At 43.1% G+C, this 20262-nt stretch overlaps 13 pseudogenes; all 13 read right to left on the bottom strand.

The window, feature by feature from the left end:
* Positions 1 to 636: 636 nt before the first annotated feature.
* On the bottom strand, positions 637 to 755 carry LOC137112992 (5S ribosomal RNA; annotated as a pseudogene).
* Positions 756 to 1623: 868 nt separating this feature from the next.
* Positions 1624 to 1742, bottom strand: LOC137112605 (5S ribosomal RNA; annotated as a pseudogene).
* Positions 1743 to 8350: 6608 nt separating this feature from the next.
* Positions 8351 to 8469, bottom strand: LOC137112681 (5S ribosomal RNA; annotated as a pseudogene).
* A 251-nt stretch (positions 8470 to 8720) lies between these two features.
* Positions 8721 to 8839, bottom strand: LOC137112670 (5S ribosomal RNA; annotated as a pseudogene).
* An 857-nt stretch (positions 8840 to 9696) lies between these two features.
* On the bottom strand, positions 9697 to 9815 carry LOC137112872 (5S ribosomal RNA; annotated as a pseudogene).
* Positions 9816 to 10672: 857 nt separating this feature from the next.
* LOC137112991 (5S ribosomal RNA) lies at positions 10673 to 10791 on the bottom strand (annotated as a pseudogene).
* Positions 10792 to 11648: 857 nt separating this feature from the next.
* LOC137112990 (5S ribosomal RNA) lies at positions 11649 to 11767 on the bottom strand (annotated as a pseudogene).
* Positions 11768 to 12624: 857 nt separating this feature from the next.
* On the bottom strand, positions 12625 to 12743 carry LOC137112840 (5S ribosomal RNA; annotated as a pseudogene).
* An 857-nt stretch (positions 12744 to 13600) lies between these two features.
* Positions 13601 to 13719, bottom strand: LOC137112989 (5S ribosomal RNA; annotated as a pseudogene).
* Positions 13720 to 14586: 867 nt separating this feature from the next.
* LOC137112679 (5S ribosomal RNA) lies at positions 14587 to 14704 on the bottom strand (annotated as a pseudogene).
* Positions 14705 to 15571: 867 nt separating this feature from the next.
* Positions 15572 to 15700, bottom strand: LOC137112688 (5S ribosomal RNA; annotated as a pseudogene).
* An 857-nt stretch (positions 15701 to 16557) lies between these two features.
* On the bottom strand, positions 16558 to 16676 carry LOC137112657 (5S ribosomal RNA; annotated as a pseudogene).
* An 857-nt stretch (positions 16677 to 17533) lies between these two features.
* Positions 17534 to 17652, bottom strand: LOC137112593 (5S ribosomal RNA; annotated as a pseudogene).
* Between the last annotated feature and the right edge of the window lie 2610 nt (positions 17653 to 20262).

Raw genomic sequence — 20262 nt, 5'->3', positions numbered from 1 at the left:
ATATTTATTTTAAACGAAAGAAAGTGTCAAACAAAACATGACACTACAACTCAGGGCGAACCAAGGCCAACATAATAAACAAAATAAGCCATTTCCCACAGAAAGCGCTAGCTAGCCTGATAGAAATAAACAAACCAAAAGACAGTCGCTAACCCTAACTCCCTAATGTGAAAACAGTCCAAAGAAAATGGCAGTTCACCCCTACAGATTTAATACTATTTACAAAATATACAATTTATAAACAAAACCACGGCACAAAACCTAAGAATTCAAAAATGCTAAATAAGGTTTGGAAACCAAGAACAGCAAACAGGTGCTGATGCCAGAAAGAGCCTCGCTAGCTGTTGGGAACCGTACTTTTAAAACTCCAGGAAGTGTAGGATGGACCAATCAGCTTCCTGTACTTCCCCCAAATCCGGCCAATCAGGCAGGGCACCTATAAGAACAAGAAAATAAAAACAACACATATGGCCAGGACCGTAACATGGTCTACTAGTAATGAAGCACGATGGTTGGCAAACCAATAAAGTAGCAAAACAGCAATGAAAGAACAAAATTTGATGAAAATATAGAACAATTTCTATGAATAAATAGGCAGTAACACCAGCTTGTGCTGCCCGTAAACCCAAGCAAAAAAGCTTACAGCACCTGGTATTCCCAGGCGGTCTTCCTACCAAGTACTAACCAGGCCCGGCCCTATTTGGCTGCCGAGATCGGACGAGATCGGGCGCTTAAAGAGCGGTGTGGCCGTAAGCTGCATTTGACATCATCAACAGCTCTTAAAAACGCTGGAGAAGCAGAATGCATGACACTTGCTAAGAAGAAGATAAATGTGGCAAAGTACAAAGTACTATAACTGTACTGGTCTGTTACGCCCCTGTCTAGGGGCTCAGGGTGCAACATACAAAGATAAATTAGCATGTTCCCTCTCCAATCCCCAAACCAAAATCCAGGATCGAGATGTTCCAACAGAATGATATTTATTTTAAAAGAAAGAAAGTGTCAAACAAAACATGACACTACAACTCAGGGCGAACCAAGGCCAACATAATAAACAAAATAAGCCATTTCCCACAGAAAGTGCTAGCTAGCCTGATAGAAATAAACAAACCAAAAGACAGTCGCTAACCCTAACTCCCTAATGTGAAAACAAGAGAAAACAATCAAAAGAAAATGGCTGTTCACCCCTACAGATTTAATACTATTTACAAAAATATACAATTTATAAACAAAACCACGGCACAAAACCTAACAATTCAAAAATGCTAAATAAGGTTTGGAAACCAAGAACAGCAAACAGGTGCTGCTGCCAGAAAGAGCCTCGCTAGCTGTTGGGAACTGTACTTTTAAAACTCCAGGAAGTGTAGGATGGACCAATCAGCTTCCTGTACTGCCCCTCAATCCGGCCAATCAGGCAGGGCACCTATAAGAACAACAAAATAAAAACAACACATATGGCCAGGACCATAACATGGTCTACTAGTAATGAAGCACGATGGTTGACAAACCAATAATGTAGCAAAACAGCAATGAAAGAACAAAATTTGATGAAAATATAGAACAATTTCTATGAATAAATAGGCAGTAACACCAGCTTGTGCTGCCCGTAAACCCAAGCAAAAAAGCTTACAGCACCTGGTATTCCCAGGCGGTCTTCCTACCAAGTACTAACAAGGCCCGGCCCTATTTGGCTGCCGAGATCGGACGAGATCGGGCGCTTCGAGAGCAGTGTGGCCGTAAGCTGCATTTGATATCATCAACAGCTCCTAAAAACGCTGGAGAAGCAGAATGCATGACATTCGCTAAGAAGAAGATACATGTGGCAAAGTACTAAAACGGTACCGGTCTAGTAGTAAAGAAGCACGATGGTTGACAAACCAATAAAGCAGCAAAACAGCAATGAAAGAACAAAATTTGATGAAAATATAGAACAATTTCTATGAATAAATAGGCAGTAACACCAGCTTGTGCTGCCCGTAAACCCAAGCAAAAAAGCTTACAGCACCTGGTATTCCCAGGCGGTCTTCCTACCAAGTACTAACCAGGCCCGGCTCTATTTGGCTGCCGAGATCGGACGAGATCGGGCGCTTATTTTTTTTTTTTTTTTTTTTTTTTTTTTTTTTTTTTTTTATCTTTTTATTATCAAAAATACACTTTACAAAATAAAAATTAACTATATACAGAGAAACATAAAGAAAAAGAGTAAATTCATTCGTCTTTTTAACAGTAAATCAAACAAATTAAAGCAAAGCAAGCCTCTTCCCCTTTTTTCCACATATTTGTATGCACATATATACATGTATACATACATATATATACATACACACATATATATACATATATACATACACCTACATACACACATACATTCTTAAATATATACGCCCATATACTACAAGGTTAAATAAATTCACCCAAAATCGAAGTGCAATCTACCCTCCCCATCCAGCTCACATAAATCATTCCTTGCCCCCCACCTAGCTATAAACTCATCCTCATCCACTGAAAACAGAATTCTCATGTAATGTGTCACCATATTTTGAAAAAAACCCACCCTGTTTGTCCTTTTCCCCCCATACAAAGCATAATTTCTACCAACATACAACACATGACGTGCTACACTCAATAAAAAATTGATTAAACCAACATTACATCTTTTATCACCTTTTTGTTTCCCAAAGCACCACACCCAGTCCCATGCTTCCCCTTCTAACTTAGGCAGTTTACACTTATTGATTAACAACGTTTTAACCCAGTCCCTGAAATCCCGTGTGACTGTACAGTATAGCATAAAGTGGTTAAAATCTTCATCTTCCACCCTACAGACCGGACAGGTTCTCGCATACGTGCTTTTACTTATCTGGTGAAGGACGACAGAAACCAGCACCCTTCTGTGACGCAGCAGGAAGTTTGAGTTTGCTATTGCAGGGGGAAGCCACTTACTGTGTATATTTGACCAAATTTCAGAGACGGGACGGGTAAGAAAGAGATGAGACCATGCAGTGTTTGCTGTAGGTTCTTGGAATATTTTGTTAATTAAAACCCTATACCAAAATTTTGATTGTAAATCTTGCAGTTTTCTGTTTTTGACGTCACAGGTCAGAGCAAAATCCAGCTCGTCGTCCTCCACCCGATCCTCATCCACTTCCGACAACCACTCTTTCCACTCTTGCGGCATTCGCTCTAATAAATCATCACAAAATCGAACAACTCTAGCCTTTTTTATATTAAACCCTTTCATCCTAATTTTACTAAATACCGCAAGAGGGCTAGGAGCCCCTGTCTGGTCTAAAACATCTTTAATCTGATGTAGCGCCTCAGTCAAGATGCCCCGACCGGCCTTACATCCCTCTCGGCCGCTGAGGCAGGGGTTCCCAAAGATGGGCTGGTTTAACACACTTTGTTTTGATGTAATTACACACTCCAACTGGGGCAGGATTTCCACCCATGCCTCAGCCGCCTCCTGGAAGAGTGGACATGTTCCCACAATAGGCCGGCCGAGTGTGACGCTACATAGATTGTAAAAGCCGCACATACCTCTTTTCAGTACATCATCATACAAATAATCCTCCCATATGTTTTTAGTTTTCTGGCTCAGCATTTTCTTAAACAGTTTTATTCTTAATGACTTCAATTTTGCTTTTAAATTACACAGTTTGAGTCCCCCCTTTTTGTACGGCCCGACCAGTGTCTTATGTGCAATTTTCATTGCTCTCCCCTTCCATAGAAAATCCTCAATAGCGCTGCTCAGGCGTACCAGTACATCACTCGGCAGGTGACAAACCTGCATGGTGTAGACAAGTCTCGGCACAATTACTGCATTTATTACAGTGATTTTCCCTTTTAAACCTAATCCCCTCATTCTCCACAGTGCGAGCCTTGATCTACACCCCGCAACCTGCTCTTCCCAGGATCTACGACTGCTGTCTTCTGGTTGTGAGCCCAAATATACACCAAGTACTTTAACCTCAGGCCCGCCCCTTTTAAAATGCTGGCCTTCCTCCCCAAGAACAGTACCAGGCCCCAGGATCAAACTCGATTTGTCCTTATTTACCCGTGCTCCCGCAGCTTGCTCATATGCATCTAGATGTTGCAAAACCCTTCGCAAACTATCCCCATCCCTGACCATGATGTTAATATCATCTGCATATTGTGCTATTTTGAAATCAGTTCCTCTGGGCGACGTGATCCCAATTATTTGAGAGTCAGATATAATTGACTGTGCTAGAGGTTCTGCCACTATTGCATAGAGCATAGCTGATAGGGGGCACCCCTGTCTCACTGATCTTTCTAAGGGGACGGGATCTGTCACGAAGCCATTGCACTTCACGACACTAGTAGCTCGGCTGTACAGTAACTTCATCCACCCTCGAAAAGTTGGGCCGAACCCAAAAACCCCCAGACACTCGAAGAGAAAATCGTGACTCACTCTGTCAAATGCCTTCTCTAGATCTACATTAAGGTATATACCTCCTGTAGCCATTAAATTCTCCAATGAGAATTTTGTTGACAAAATGCAGTCAGCGATATCCCTCCCCGGAATGCTGTAAGTCTGGGTAGGCCCAACTATCGAGCCAATCACTCCCTTAAGCCTGAACCCTAGCACCTTAGCGAGGATCTTATAGTCAGTATTGAGCAGACTAATTGGCCTATAATTTGCCAGGTCATCTCTGGCGCCTTTGTTTTTATAAACTAGAGTGATCACACCCCTTAAAAAAGACTCCGCGCACCTGTTCTCCTCCTGCATGGCAGAGTATAGCCTGCAGAGGACGGGGGCCAGTATGTTGCTGAAATGTTGGTAAAACTCAGCTGAGAGACCATCCACACCCGGGCTTTTAGATGTATTAAGGCTTCCAATCGCTGCTCTCACTTCTTCAATCTGAATGTCACCATCACACAGAACCGCATCCTCGTGACTGAGGGAGCAGCCAATTTTTCCTAATACTGTGCCCATTTGTGCTTTTTTAATATGTTGTTTGCTAAACAAATTAGCGTAGTAGTCTTGTATTGCTTGTAAAATATCCACTATATCAGTATGTGTGTTTCCATCAAGGTCTTTTATTTCTGGTATGTATGTTTTTGCCTGTTTCCTTTTTTCCAAACCTAGAAAAAAAGCAGTACAGCGCTCCCCTTTCAACATGTGTTGTGCTTTACTGCGGATCATTGCGCCTCTGCATTTTCTCTCATCTAACCGTCTCAGCTGCTCCCTCAATCCAAGATAGACATCCAAGGGACGGTCACACTCAGCCTCAATAAGCTCAAGCTCCTCTTTTAGATGATGTCTCAGCTCAGCCTCCTCTGTCTTTTCCCTCAGCCTCTTCTCTCTGCTCAGAGCGATACAACGCTTTTTAATTTTAAATTTGGTGCGCTCCCACCACTCAATGATATCCACGACATAATCACTCTCATCACATAGAGCAGAGAGAAAAGACTTCATTTTATCTTTAAAAACTTGATCTTCAAGGAGGGAAGTGTTAAAACACCACAGGCCCCCATTCCTTTGCATACCACCCTCCCCTAGAGTCACCTTTAAACAGGCATGATCACTCCAGGAACAAAAACAATATTTACACTCATTTAATTCTTGCACCAAACTCGACGCCAACAAACACAGGTCAATCCTGGATTGCTTTAGCCTGCCCAATACCACTTGCCTGCGCGAATACGCCCGGGTGCCGGGGTTCAGCACTCTCCACGCATCTATCAAATCACACTCATCCATCCATACAAAAACAGCCGATCTACTAATGTCTTGTTTAAATTTATTATTAACTCCTACGTCCGCCTTAGTCAGAGCAACATTCCAATCTCCTATCACTACCGAGCGATCATCTGTCCACCTTTTGCAGCGCTCAAAGAAACCTCTCCTTTCAGGTTCACTGTTCGGACCGTACAAATTCAGAATTCTATATTTTTTATTATAATGTATTATATCAATAACAATTAGTCTACCCTGTCCATCCTTAAAAATCTCCACAATACTCTCACACACACCCGGCTTTACAAAAATTGCCACTCCAGCAGTTTTGTTTGAGGAGAGGGAGTAAAAGAGCTCCCCTCTCCAAAAAGATTTTATAGTGTCTATTTTGTCCATGGACCACCTACATTCCTGGACACACAAGATGTCGCATGCCATTTCTCCACAGAGTTGCTCTATTTTCCCAATATTTGTTAACCCGTTTAAATTTTGCGATTGAAGCAGCATTATCAAGTAAACACCGATTAAAAAGGTCATTTCCTAAGATGTTTTTTCCCTTTGCCTCTATTCCCTCCCTCACTCCTCCCTGATTTCTCTTGCTGTGGACGTTTTCTAACCTGCTTTATCTGCTGAACATCCATCTCCGAATCTGACTCTATACTGTCAGCCTGGGGAGCCAGCAGGGCAGCATCCGAGTCTTCCTCTCTAGGGGCGGGTGGTATTCCATTATGAGAGGGGACCTTCTGTGAAGCGAGCCAAGATGGGCTCAGCCAACCCCCTTCAGGGTGACCCGCCCTATCCCCGCTCCACTCTGCCAGCACTTGATCCATACTAGATCCCAACACATCCTCTCTTTCACTCCCATGTTCCTCCCGCACAGGCAGGTCACCGCCCTGCGTCTCCAACACCACCTCATCCTCCTGTTCACTCTCGCTGCCCATATTCAGCTCTGGCTCCTCTACAGGTCTAACCTCACTCCTGTCATCCTCGGAGATGGATTCCCTGCTACCCTCCCCATTCCCTTCATCTATATTTTTACATTGACATTCCTCTGTGGAGCTATGACATTCCATACATCTGTGCATCCTGGCATCACACTCACGTGCATAATGTCCCTGTTTATTACATTTAAAACAGGTGAAATCCGGACAGTCCCTCACGATGTGTCCCGGCTGTAAGCACATCCGACAAACTTTCACTTGATTATTGTGAATTACTCTAAAATACTCCGGACCATTAGCTGTCATGAATTTCGCTGAGTAGGGCAGTGACTGCACAGTTTCATTAAACTTTACCTTCATATATCTTGTACCGTCCGCCACATCAGTCCCGGGCCACATCCTCCTTTTAATAGGCGAGATCGCTCTCACTCCCCACACGTCCAGTTTTTCCATAATTTCCTCGTCCGTTATATACGCCGGCAAATTCAAAAAAGACACCACCAGTTCATCAATTGCTAATGTTTTTACCATTACCACCGCTTTACCAACTTTAAATCCATCCAGTAGCCTTTTCTTTCCAGCTTCACTTTTTACCGTCACCTCATATTTATTCGATCCGGTCTCACGCAGCGCAACTATGCCTCCACACACATCACGTATTGCTCGTAACAGTTCCATCGTTTTCACCTTCTCTTCACCAACCACCTCTGCCAATACAGTCAAATCTTTTTCGTACCTTTTTTCTCTCATTGTCTCCCGTCTTCCGCTCATCTCCGTCTGCATCCTCGCCCGTTCCTCCTGATGTTTTCCATCCACACAAATGCCATCAATCTCCAACCTATTCTGCCGCTGCTCTCCGACCAAATCCACTCCTTTCCCCGTCCTCTTTGCTGAAGTAATCCTCTGCATTGACAAGCCCGGAACTTGCCCGCCATTTCTCTTCTCTCCCTGCTCCACGGCCTGGCGTTTGGTTGCTCCCGCTCCGTACTCTATTTCGGCTGGCATTGCCGTTTCCCCCCGACATCTCATGGTAGGAGCCACAATTTTCACAGCGTCCTCCGTCAATTTACCTCGTCTTTCTCCGCCATTCTCCATTTTACGTAGCTTGGCGAATCGAGTAACACTCGGCAAAAAAACAAAACCAAAATAAAATAAAAAAGAAAAAGGCAAAATGAAAGCGCCCCCGAACGGAGCAAATCCGCCGGGGGGATTAGTAACATAAACAAAATCGAAATCTCTATACTATTTAGTTAAATTACGACAAAAAACACAAGCAAACTGAAAAAGCCCGCCAAAACAGGCTCATGCGCGGGTCCGTCACTGCTCGCTCTAGAGAGAAACCACACCTCTGTCTGCAACCAGGTTTGGGAACCAAAAACAGCAAACAGGTGCTGCTGCCAGAAAGAGCCTCGCTAGCTGTTGGGAACCATACTTTTAAAACTCCAGGAAGTGTAGGATGGACCAATCAGCTTCCTGTACTGCCCCCCAATCCGGCCAATCAGGCAGGGCACCTATAAGAACAACAAAAAAAAAAAAACACATATGGCCAGGACCGTAACATGGTCTACTAGTAATGAAGCACGATGGTTGACAAACCAATAAAGTATCAAAATAGCAATGAAAGAACAAAATTTGATGAAAATATGGAACAATTTCTATGAATAAATAGGCAGTAACACCAGCTTGTGCTGCCCGTAAACCCAAGCAAAAAAGCTTACAGCACCTGGTATTCCCAGGCGGTCTTCGAACCAAGTACTAACTAGGCCCGGCCTTATTTGGCTGCCGAGATCGGACGAGATCGGGCGCTTAGAGAGCGGTGTGGCCGTAAGCTGCATTTGACATCATCAACAGCTCCTAAAAACGCTGGAGAAGCAGAATGCATGACACTCGCTAAGAAGAAGATAAATGTGGCAAAGTACTAAAACGGTACTGGTCTAGTAGTAAAGAAGCATGATGGTTGACAAACCAATAAAGTAGCAAAACAGCAATGAAATAACAAAATTTGATGAAAATATAGAACAATTTCTATGAATAAATAGGCAGTAACACCAGCTTGTGCTGCCCGTAAACCCAAGCAAAAAAGCTTACAGCACCTGGTATTCCCAGGCTGTCTTCCTACCATGTACTAACCAGGCCCGGCTCTATTTGGCTGCCGAGATCGGACGTGATCGGGCGCTTAGAGAGCGGTGTGGCCGTAAGCTGCATTTGACATCATCAACAGCTCTTAAAAACGCTGGAGAAGCAGAATGCATGACACTTGCTAAGAAGAAGATAAATGTGGCAAAGTACAAAGTACTATAACTGTACTGGTCTGTTACGCCCCTGTCTAGGGGGTCAGGGTGAAACATACAAAGATAAATTTGCATGTTCCCTCTCCGATCCTCAAACCAAAATCCAGGATTGAGATGTTCCAACAGAATGATATTTATTTTAAACGAAAGAAAGTGTCAAACAAAACATGACACTACAACTCAGGGCGAACCAAGGCCAACATAATAAACAAAATAAGCCATTTCCCACAGAAAGCGCTAGGTAGCCTGATAGAAATAGACAAACCAAAAGACAGTCGCTAACCCTAACTCCCTAATGTGAAAACAGTCCAAAGAAAATGGCAGTTCACCCCTACAGATTTAATACTATTTACAAAATATACAATTTATAAACAAAACCACGGCACAAAACCTAACAATTCAAAAATGCTAAATAAGGTTTGGAAACCAAGAACAGCAAACAGGTGCTGATGCCAGAAAGAGCCTCGCTAGCTGTTGGGAACCGTACTTTTAAAACTCCAGGAAGTGTAGGATGGACCAATCAGCTTCCTGTACTTCCCCCAAATCCGGCCAATCAGGCAGGGCACCTATAAGAACAAGAAAATAAAAACAACACATATGGCCAGGACCGTAACATGGTCTACTAGTAATGAAGCACGATGGTTGGCAAACCAATAAAGTAGCAAAACAGCAATGAAAGAACAAAATTTGATGAAAATATAGAACAATTTCTATGAATAAATAGGCAGTAACACCAGCTTGTGCTGCCCGTAAGCCCAAGCAAAAAAGCTTACAGCACCTGGTATTCCCAGGTGGTCTTCCTACCAAGTACTAACCAGGCCCGGCTCTATTTGGCTGCCGAGATCGGACGAGATCGGGCGCTTAGAGAGCGGTGTGGCCGTAAGCTGCATTTGACATCATCAACAGCTCTTAAAAACGCTGGAGAAGCAGAATGCATGACACTTGCTAAGAAGAAGATAAATGTGGCAAAGTACAAAGTACTATAACTGTACTGGTCTGTTACGCCCCTGTCTAGGGGGTCAGGGTGAAACATACAAAGATAAATTTGCATGTTCCCTCTCCGATCCCCAAACCAAAATCCAGGATCGAGATGTTCCAACAGAATGATATTTATTTTAAACGAAAGAAAGTGTCAAACAAAACATGACACTACAACTCAGGGCGAACCAAGGCCAACATAATAAACAAAATAAGCCATTTCCCACAGAAAGCGCTAGCTAGCCTGATAGAAATAAACAAACCAAAAGACAGTCGCTAACCCTAACTCCCTAATGTGAAAACAGTCCAAAGAAAATGGCAGTTCACCCCTACAGATTTAATACTATTTACAAAATATACAATTTATAAACAAAACCACGGCACAAAACCTAACAATTCAAAAATGCTAAATAAGGTTTGGAAACCAAGAACAGCAAACAGGTGCTGATGCCAGAAAGAGCCTCGCTAGCTGTTGGGAACCGTACTTTTAAAACTCCAGGAAGTGTAGGATGGACCAATCAGCTTCCTGTACTTCCCCCAAATCCGGCCAATCAGGCAGGGCACCTATAAGAACAAGAAAATAAAAACAACACATATGGCCAGGACCGTAACATGGTCTACTAGTAATGAAGCACGATGGTTGGCAAACCAATAAAGTAGCAAAACAGCAATGAAAGAACAAAATTTGATGAAAATATAGAACAATTTCTATGAATAAATAGGCAGTAACACCAGCTTGTGCTGCCCGTAAACCCAAGCAAAAAAGCTTACAGCACCTGGTATTCCCAGGCGGTCTTCCTACCAAGTACTAACCAGGCCCGGCCCTATTTGGCTGCCGAGATCGGACGAGATCGGGCGCTTAAAGAGCGGTGTGGCCGTAAGCTGCATTTGACATCATCAACAGCTCTTAAAAACGCTGGAGAAGCAGAATGCATGACACTTGCTAAGAAGAAGATAAATGTGGCAAAGTACAAAGTACTATAACTGTACTGGTCTGTTACGCCCCTGTCTAGGGGCTCAGGGTGCAACATACAAAGATAAATTTGCATGTTCCCTCTCCGATCCCCAAACCAAAATCCAGGATCGAGATGTTCCAACAGAATGATATTTATTTTAAACGAAAGAAAGTGTCAAACAAAACATGACACTACAACTCAGGGCGAACCAAGGCCAACATAATAAACAAAATAAGCCATTTCCCACAGAAAGCGCTAGCTAGCCTGATAGAAATAAACAAACCAAAAGACAGTCGCTAACCCTAACTCCCTAATGTGAAAACAGTCCAAAGAAAATGGCAGTTCACCCCTACAGATTTAATACTATTTACAAAATATACAATTTATAAACAAAACCACGGCACAAAACCTAAGAATTCAAAAATGCTAAATAAGGTTTGGAAACCAAGAACAGCAAACAGGTGCTGATGCCAGAAAGAGCCTCGCTAGCTGTTGGGAACCGTACTTTTAAAACTCCAGGAAGTGTAGGATGGACCAATCAGCTTCCTGTACTTCCCCCAAATCCGGCCAATCAGGCAGGGCACCTATAAGAACAAGAAAATAAAAACAACACATATGGCCAGGACCGTAACATGGTCTACTAGTACTGAAGCACGATGGTTGGCAAACCAATAAAGTAGCAAAACAGCAATGAAAGAACAAAATTTGATGAAAATATAGAACAATTTCTATGAATAAATAGGCAGTAACACCAGCTTGTGCTGCCCGTAAACCCAAGCAAAAAAGCTTACAGCACCTGGTATTCCCAGGCGGTCTTCCTACCAAGTACTAACCAGGCCCGGCCCTATTTGGCTGCCGAGATCGGACGAGATCGGGCGCTTAAAGAGCGGTGTGGCCGTAAGCTGCATTTGACATCATCAACAGCTCTTAAAAACGCTGGAGAAGCAGAATGCATGACACTTGCTAAGAAGAAGATAAATGTGGCAAAGTACAAAGTACTATAACTGTACTGGTCTGTTACGCCCCTGTCTAGGGGCTCAGGGTGCAACATACAAAGATAAATTAGCATGTTCCCTCTCCGATCCCCAAACCAAAATCCAGGATCGAGATGTTCCAACAGAATGATATTTATTTTAAACGAAAGAAAGTGTCAAACAAAACATGACACTACAACTCAGGGCGAACCAAGGCCAACATAATAAACAAAATAAGCCATTTCCCACAGAAAGTGCTAGCTAGCCTGATAGAAATAAACAAACCAAAAGACAGTCGCTAACCCTAACTCCCTAATGTGAAAACAGTCCAAAGAAAATGGCAGTTCACCCCTACAGATTTAATACTATTTACAAAATATACAATTTATAAACAAAACCACGGCACAAAACCTAACAATTCAAAAATGCTAAATAAGGTTTAGAAACCAAGAACAGCAAACAGGTGCTGATGCCAGAAAGAGCCTCGCTAGCTGTTGGGAACCGTACTTTTAAAACTCCAGGAAGTGTAGGATGGACCAATCAGCTTCCTGTACTGCCCCCCAATCCGGCCAATCAGGCAGGGCACCTATAAGAACAAGAAAATAAAAACAACACATATGGCCAGGACCGTAACATGGTCTACTAGTAATGAAGCACGATGGTTGGCAAACCAATAAAGTAGCAAAACAGCAATGAAAGAACAAAATTTGATGAAAATATAGAACAATTTCTATGAATTAATAGGCAGTAACACCAGCTTGTGCTGCCCGTAAACCCAAGCAAAAAAGCTTACAGCACCTGGTATTCCCAGGCGGTCTTCCTACCAAGTACTAACCAGGCCCGGCTCTATTTGGCTGCCGAGATCGGACGAGATCGGGCGCTTAGAGAGCGGTGTGGCCGTAAGCTGCATTTGACATCATCAACAGCTCTTAAAAACGCTGGAGAAGCAGAATGCATGACACTTGCTAAGAAGAAGATAAATGTGGCAAAGTACAAAGTACTATAACTGTACTGGTCTGTTACGCCCCTGTCTAGGGGGTCAGGGTGAAACATACAAAGATAAATTTGCATGTTCCCTCTCCGATCCTCAAACCAAAATCCAGGATTGAGATGTTCCAACAGAATGATATTTATTTTAAACGAAAGAAAGTGTCAAACAAAACATGACACTACAACTCAGGGCGAACCAAGGCCAACATAATAAACAAAATAATCCATTTCCCACAGAAAGTGCTAGCTAGCATGATAGAAATAAACAAACCAAAAGACAGTCGCTAACCCTAACTCCCTAATGTGAAAACAGTCCAAAGAAAATGGCAGTTCACCCCTACAGATTTAATACTATTTACAAAATATACAATTTATAAACAAAACCACGGCACAAAACCTAACAATTCAAAAATGCTAAATAAGATTTGGAAACCAAGAACAGCAAACAGGTGCTACTGCCAGAAAGAGCCTCGCTAGCTGTTGGGAACCGTACTTTTAAAACTCCAGGAAGTGTAGCATGGACCAATCAGCTTCCTGTACTTCCCCCAAATCCGGCCAATCAGGCAGGGCACCTATAAGAACAAGAAAATAAAAACAACACATATGGCCAGGACCGTAACATGGTCTACTAGTAATGAAGCACGATGGTTGGCAAACCATTAAAGTAGCAAAACAGCAATGAAAGAACAAAATTTGATGAAAATATAGAACAATTTCTATGAATAAATAGGCAGTAACACCAGCTTGTGCTGCCCGTAAACCCAAGCAAAAAAGCTTACAGCACCTGGTATTCCCAGGCGGTCTTCCTACCAAGTACTAACCAGGCCCGGCCCTATTTGGCTGCCGAGATCGGACGAGATCGGGCGCTTAAAGAGCGGTGTGGCCGTAAGCTGCATTTGACATCATCAACAGCTCTTAAAAACGCTGGAGAAGCAGAATGCATGACACTTGCTAAGAAGAAGATAAATGTGGCAAAGTACAAAGTACTATAACTGTACTGGTCTGTTACGCCCCTGTCTAGGGGGTCAGGGTGAAACATACAAAGATAAATTTGCATGTTCCCTCTCCGATCCTCAAACCAAAATCCAGGATTGAGATGTTCCAACAGAATGATATTTATTTTAAACGAAAGAAAGTGTCAAACAAAACATGACACTACAACTCAGGGCGAACCAAGGCCAACATAATAAACAAAATAAGCCATTTCCCACAGAAAGCGCTAGCTAGCCTGATAGAAATAAACAAACCAAAAGACAGTCGCTAACCCTAACTCCCTAATGTGAAAACAAGAGAAAACAATCAAAAGAAAATGGCAGTCCACCCCTACAGATTTAATACTATTTACAAAATATACAATTTAAAAACAAAACCACGGCACAAAACCTAACAATTCAAAAATGCTAAATAAGATTTGGAAACCAAGAACAGCAAACAGGTGCTGATGCCAGAAAGAGCCTCGCTAGCTGTTGGGAACCGTACTTTTAAAACTCCAGGAAGTGTAGGATGGACCAATCAGCTTCCTGTACTGCCCCCAAATCCGGCCAATCAGGCAGGGCACCTATAAGAACAAGAAAATAAAAACAACACATATGGCCAGGACCGTAACATGGTCTACTAGTAATGAAGCACGATGGTTGGCAAACCAATAAAGTAGCAAAACAGCAATGAAAGAACAAAATTTGATGAAAATATAGGACAATTTCTATGAATAAATAGGCAGTAACACCAGCTTGTGCTGCCCGTAAACCCAAGCAAAAAAGCTTACAGCACCATGTATTCCCAGGCGGTCTTCCTACAAGTACTAACCAGGCCCGGCCCTATTTGGCTGCCGAGATCGGACGAGATCGGGCGCTCAGAGAGCGGTGTGGCCGTAAGCTGCATTTGACATCATCAACAGCTCTTAAAAACGCTGGAGAAGCAGAATGCATGACACTTGCTAAGAAGAAGATAAATGTGGCAAAGTACAAAGTACTATAACTGTACTGGTCGGTTACGCCCCTGTCTAAGGGCTCAGGGTGCAACATACAAAGATAAATTAGCATGTTCCCTCTCCGATCCCCAAACCAAAATCCAGGATCGAGATGTTCCAACAGAATGATATTTATTTTAAACGAAAGAAAGTGTCAATCAAAACATGACACTACAACTCAGGGCGAACCAAGGCCAACATAATAAACAAAATAAGCCATTTCCCACAGAAAGTGCTAGCTAGCCTGATAGAAATAAACAAACCAAAAGACAGTCGCTAACCCTAACTCCCTAATGTGAAAACAAGAGAAAACAATCAAAAGAAAATGGCAGTCCACCCCTACAGATTTAATACTATTTACAAAATATACAATTTATAAACAAAACCACGGCACAAAACCAAACAATTCAAAAATGCTAAATAAGGTTTGGAAAGCAAGAACAGCAAACAGGTGCTGCTGCCAGAAAGAGCCTCGCTAGCTGTTGGGAACCGTACTTTTAAAACTCCAGGAAGTGTAGGATGGACCAATCAGCTTCCTGTACTTCCCCCAAATCCGGCCAATCAGGCAGGGCACCTATAAGAACAAGAAAATAAAAACAACACATATGGCCAGGACGGTAACATGGTCTATTAGTAATGAAGCACGATGGTTGACAAACCAATAAAGTAGCAAAACAGCAATGAAAGAACAAAATTTGATGAAAATATAGAACAATTTCTATGAATAAATAGGCAGTAACACCAGCTTGTGCTGCCCGTAAACCCAAGCAAAAAAGCTTACAGCACCTGGTATTCCCAGGCGGTCTTCCTACCAAGTACTAACCAGGCCCGGCCCTATTTGGCTGCCGAGATCGGACGAGATCGGGCGAGATCGGGCGCTTAGAGAGCGGGGTGGCCGTAAGCTGCATTTGACATCATCAACAGCTCTCAAAAACGCTAGAGATGCAGAATGCATGACACTTGTTAAGAAGAAGATAAATGTGGCAAAGTACAAAGTACTATGACTGTACTGGTCTGTTACGCCCCTGTCTAGGGGGTCAGGGTGAAACATACAAAGATAAATTAGCATGTTCCCTCTCCGATCCCCAAACCAAAATCCAGGATTGAGATGTTCCAACAGAATGATATTTATTTTAAACGAAAGAAAGTGTCAAACAAAACATGACACTACAACTCAGGGCGAACCAAGGCCAACATAATAAACAAAATAAGCCATTTCCCACAGAAAGTGCTAGCTAGCCTGATAGAAATAAACAAACCAAAAGACAGTCGCTAACCCTAACTCCCTAATGTGAAAACAATCCAAAGAAAATGGCAGTTCACCCCTACAGATTTAATACTATTTACAAAATATACAATTTATAAACAAAACCACGGCATAAAACCTAACAATTCAAAAATGCTAAATAAGGTTTGGAAACCAAGAACAGCAAACAGGTGCTGATGCCAGAAAGAGCCTCGCTAGCTGTTGGGAACCGTACTTTTAAAACTCCAGGAAGTGTAGGATGGACCAATCAGCTTCCTGTACTGCCCCCCAATCCGGCCAATCAGGCAGGGCACCTATAAGAACAACAAAATAAAAACAACACATATGGCCAGGACCGTAACATGGTCTACTAGTAATGAAGCACGATGGTTGACAAACCAATAAAGTAGCAAAACAGCAATGAAAGAACAAAATTTGATGAAAATATAGAACAATTTCTATGAATAAATAGGCAGTAACACCAGCTTGTGCTGCCCGTAAACCCAAGCAAAGAAGCTTACAGCATGTGGTATTCCCAGGCGGTCTTCCTACCAAGTACTAACCAGGCCCGGCTCTATTTGGCTGCCGAGATCGGACGAGATCGGGCGCTTAGAGAGCGGTGTGGCCGTAAGCTGCATTTGACATCATCAACAGCTCTTAAAAACGCTGGAGAAGCAGAATGCATGACACTTGCTAAGAAGAAGATAAATGTGGCAAAGTACAAAGTACTATAATTGTACTGGTCTGTTACGCCCCTGTCTAGGGGGTCAGGGTGCAACATACAAAGATAAATTAGCATGTTCCCTCTCCGATCCCCAAACCAAAATCCAGGATCGAGATGTTCCAACAGAATGATATTTATTTTAAACGAAAGAAAGTATCAAACAAAACATGACACTACAACTCAGGGCGAACCAAGGCCAACATAATAAACAAAATAAGCCATTTCCCACAGAAAGTGCTAGCTAGCCTGATAGAAATAAACAAACCAAAAGACAGTCGCTAACCCTAACTCCCTAATGTGAAAACAGTCCAAAGAAAATGGCAGTTCACCCCTACAGATTTAATACTATTTACAAAATATACAATTTATAAACAAAACCACGGCATAAAACCTAACAATTCAAAAATGCTAAATAAGGTTTGGAAACCAAGAACAGCAAACAGGTGCTGCTGCCAGAAAGAGCCTCGCTAGCTGTTGGGAACCGTACTTTTAAAACTCCAGGAAGTGTAGGATGGACCAATCAGCTTCCTGTACTGCCCCCCAATCCGGCCAATCAGGCAGGGCACCTATAAGAACAACAAAATAAAAACAACACATATGGCCAGGACCGTAACATGGTCTACTAGTAATGAAGCACGATGGTTGACAAACCAATAAAGTAGCAAAACAGCAATGAAAGAACAAAATTTGATGAAAATATAGAACAATTTCTATGAATAAATAGGCAGTAACACCAGCTTGTGCTGCCCGTAAACCCAAGCAAAAAAGCTTACAGCACCTGGTATTCCCAGGCTGTCTTCCTACCAAGTACTAACCAGGCCCGGCTCTATTTGGCTGCCGAGATCGGACGTGATCGGGCGCTTAGAGAGCGGTGTGGCCGTAAGCTGCATTTGACATCATCAACAGCTCTTAAAAACGCTGGAGAAGCAGAATGCATGACACTTGCTAAGAAGAAGATAAATGTTGCAAAGTACAAAGTACTATAACTGTACAGGTCTGTTACGCCCCTGTCTAGGGGGTCAGGGTGCAACATACAAAGATAAATTAGCATGTTCCCTCTCCGATCCCCAAACCAAAATCCAGGATCGAGATGTTCCAACAGAATGATATTTATTTTAAACGAAAGAAAGTGTCAAACAAAACATGACACTACAACTCAGGGCGAACCAAGGCCAACATAATAAACAAAATAAGCCATTTCCCACAGAAAGTGCTAGCTAGCCTGATAGAAATAAACAAACCAAAAGACAGTCGCTAACCAACTGTGCTGTTGACCTACAGGGTACCGGTGGAAATTGGACTACTGTTGGTCGAAGACGAAGAAGAAGAGGAGGAAGGTGTGTTCGTAGGCAAAGAGAGAAGAGGAAAGCTAAGAATGTAGGACTGACAGTAGGGACTTTGAATGTTGGTACTATGACAGGGAAGGCTAGGGAGTTGATCGACATGATGCAGAGAAGGAAGGTGGACATACTGTGTGTCCAGGAGACCAGGTGGAAAGGTAGCAAGGCTAGAAGCTTAGGAGCAGGGTTCAAGTTGTTTTACCATGGGTCAGATAGGAAGAGAAATGGAGTAGGAGTTATATTGAAAGAGGATTTTGTGAGGAATGTTCTAGAGGTGAAAAGAGTATCAGACAGGTTGATGAGTCTGAAGCTGGAAGTTGAAGGGGTGATGTTCAATGTTGTGAGTGGTTATGCCCCACAGGTAGGATGTGAGTTAGAAGAGAAGGAGAAATTCTGGAGTGAGTTAGATGAAGTGATGCAGAGCATCCCCAGAGGTGAGAGAGTTGTCATTGGTGCAGATTTCAATGGGCATGTAGGTGAAGGGAACAGAGGTGATAAGACTGTTATGGGCAGGTTTGGTGTTCAGGACAGGAACGCAGAAGGTCAGATGGTGGTTGACTTTGCAAAGAGGATGGAAATGGCTGTAGTAAACACTTTCTTTCAGAAGAGGCAGGAACATAGGGTGACGTACAAGAGCGGAGGGAGAAGCACTCAGGTAGACTACATCTTGTGTAGACGTTGTAATCTGAAAGAGATCAGTGACTGTAAAGCATTGGTAGGGGAGAGTGTAGCCAGACAACACAGGATGGTGGTGTGTAAAATGATGCTGGTGGTGAGGAAGATAAGGAGGACTAAGGCAGAGCAGCGGACAAAGTGGTGGAAGTTGAAAAAGGAAGAATGTCGTTTAGTTTTCAGGGAGGAGCTGAGACAGACTCTGGGTGGTTTAGAGGTGCTTCCAGATGACTGGACTACTACAGCTAATTTGATCAGGGAGACAGGTAGGAGGGTACTCGGTGTGTCATCTGGAAAGAGGAAAGCGGACAAGGAGACTTGGTGGTGGAACGAGGAAGTTCAGGAGTGTATACAGAGAAAGAGGTTAGCTAAGAAGAAGTGGGACACTGAGAGGACTGAAGAGAGTAGACAGGAGTACAGGGAGATACAGCGTAAGGTGAAGATAGAGGTGGCACAGGCCAAACAAAGAGCATATGAGGACTTGTATGCTAGGTTGGACACTAAAGAGGGAGAGGTGGATTTGTACAGGTTGGCCAGACAAAGAGATAGAGATGGAAAGGATGTGCAGCAGGTTAGGGTGATTAAAGATAAGGATGGAAATGTATTGACAGGTGCCAGGAGTGTGATGGGAAGATGGAAGGAGTACTTTGAAGAGTTGATGAACGAGGAAAATGAAAGGGAACGAAGAGTAGAAGAGGTGACTGTTGTGGAGCAGGAAGTAGCAAAGATTAGTAAGAGTGAAGTGAGGAGGACATTGAAGAGGATGAAGAGTGGAAAGGCAGTTGGTCCTGATGACATACCTGTGGAGGTATGGAAGTGTCTAGGAGAGGCGGCAGTAGAGTTTTTGACTAGTTTTTTTAACAAGATCTTGGAGAGTGAGAGGATGCCAGAGGACTGGAGGAAAAGTGTACTGGTACCAATTTTTAAGAACAAGGGAGATGTGCAGAGCTGTGGCAACTACAGAGGAATAAAGCTGATGAGTCACACAATGAAGTTATGGGAAAGAGTAGTGGAAGCTCGGCTAAGGGCAGAGGTGAGTATTTGTGAGCAGCAATATGGTTTCATGCCTAGAAAGAGTACAACAGATGCAGTATTTGCTTTGAGGACGCTGATGGAGAAGTACAGAGAGGGTCATAGGGAGTTGCATTGTGTCTGCGTAGATTTAGAGAAAGCGTATGACAGGGTGCCGAGAGAGGAGCTGTGGTATTGTATGAGGACGTCTGGAGTGTCAGAGGTATGTTAGAGTGGTGCAGGACATGTATGAGAGCTGTAAGACAGTGGTGAGGTGCTGTAGGTGTGACAGAGGAGTTCAAGGTGGAGGTGGGTCTGCATCAAGGATCGGCTTTGAGCCCCTTCTTGTTTGCTCTGGTGATGGACAGACTGACAGATGAGATTAGACAAGAATCTCCCTGGACTATGATGTTTGCAGATGACATTGTTATTTGTAGTGAGAGCAGGGAGCAGGTGGAGGAAAATCTAGAGT

This window comes from Channa argus, unplaced genomic scaffold (genome assembly GCF_033026475.1).
Source record: "Channa argus isolate prfri unplaced genomic scaffold, Channa argus male v1.0 Contig014, whole genome shotgun sequence".
In the NCBI taxonomy this organism is placed as follows: domain Eukaryota; kingdom Metazoa; phylum Chordata; class Actinopteri; order Anabantiformes; family Channidae; genus Channa; species Channa argus.
Note: the sequence above shows the minus strand (reverse complement) of the source record. Positions and strands in the feature narration are given on the sequence as shown.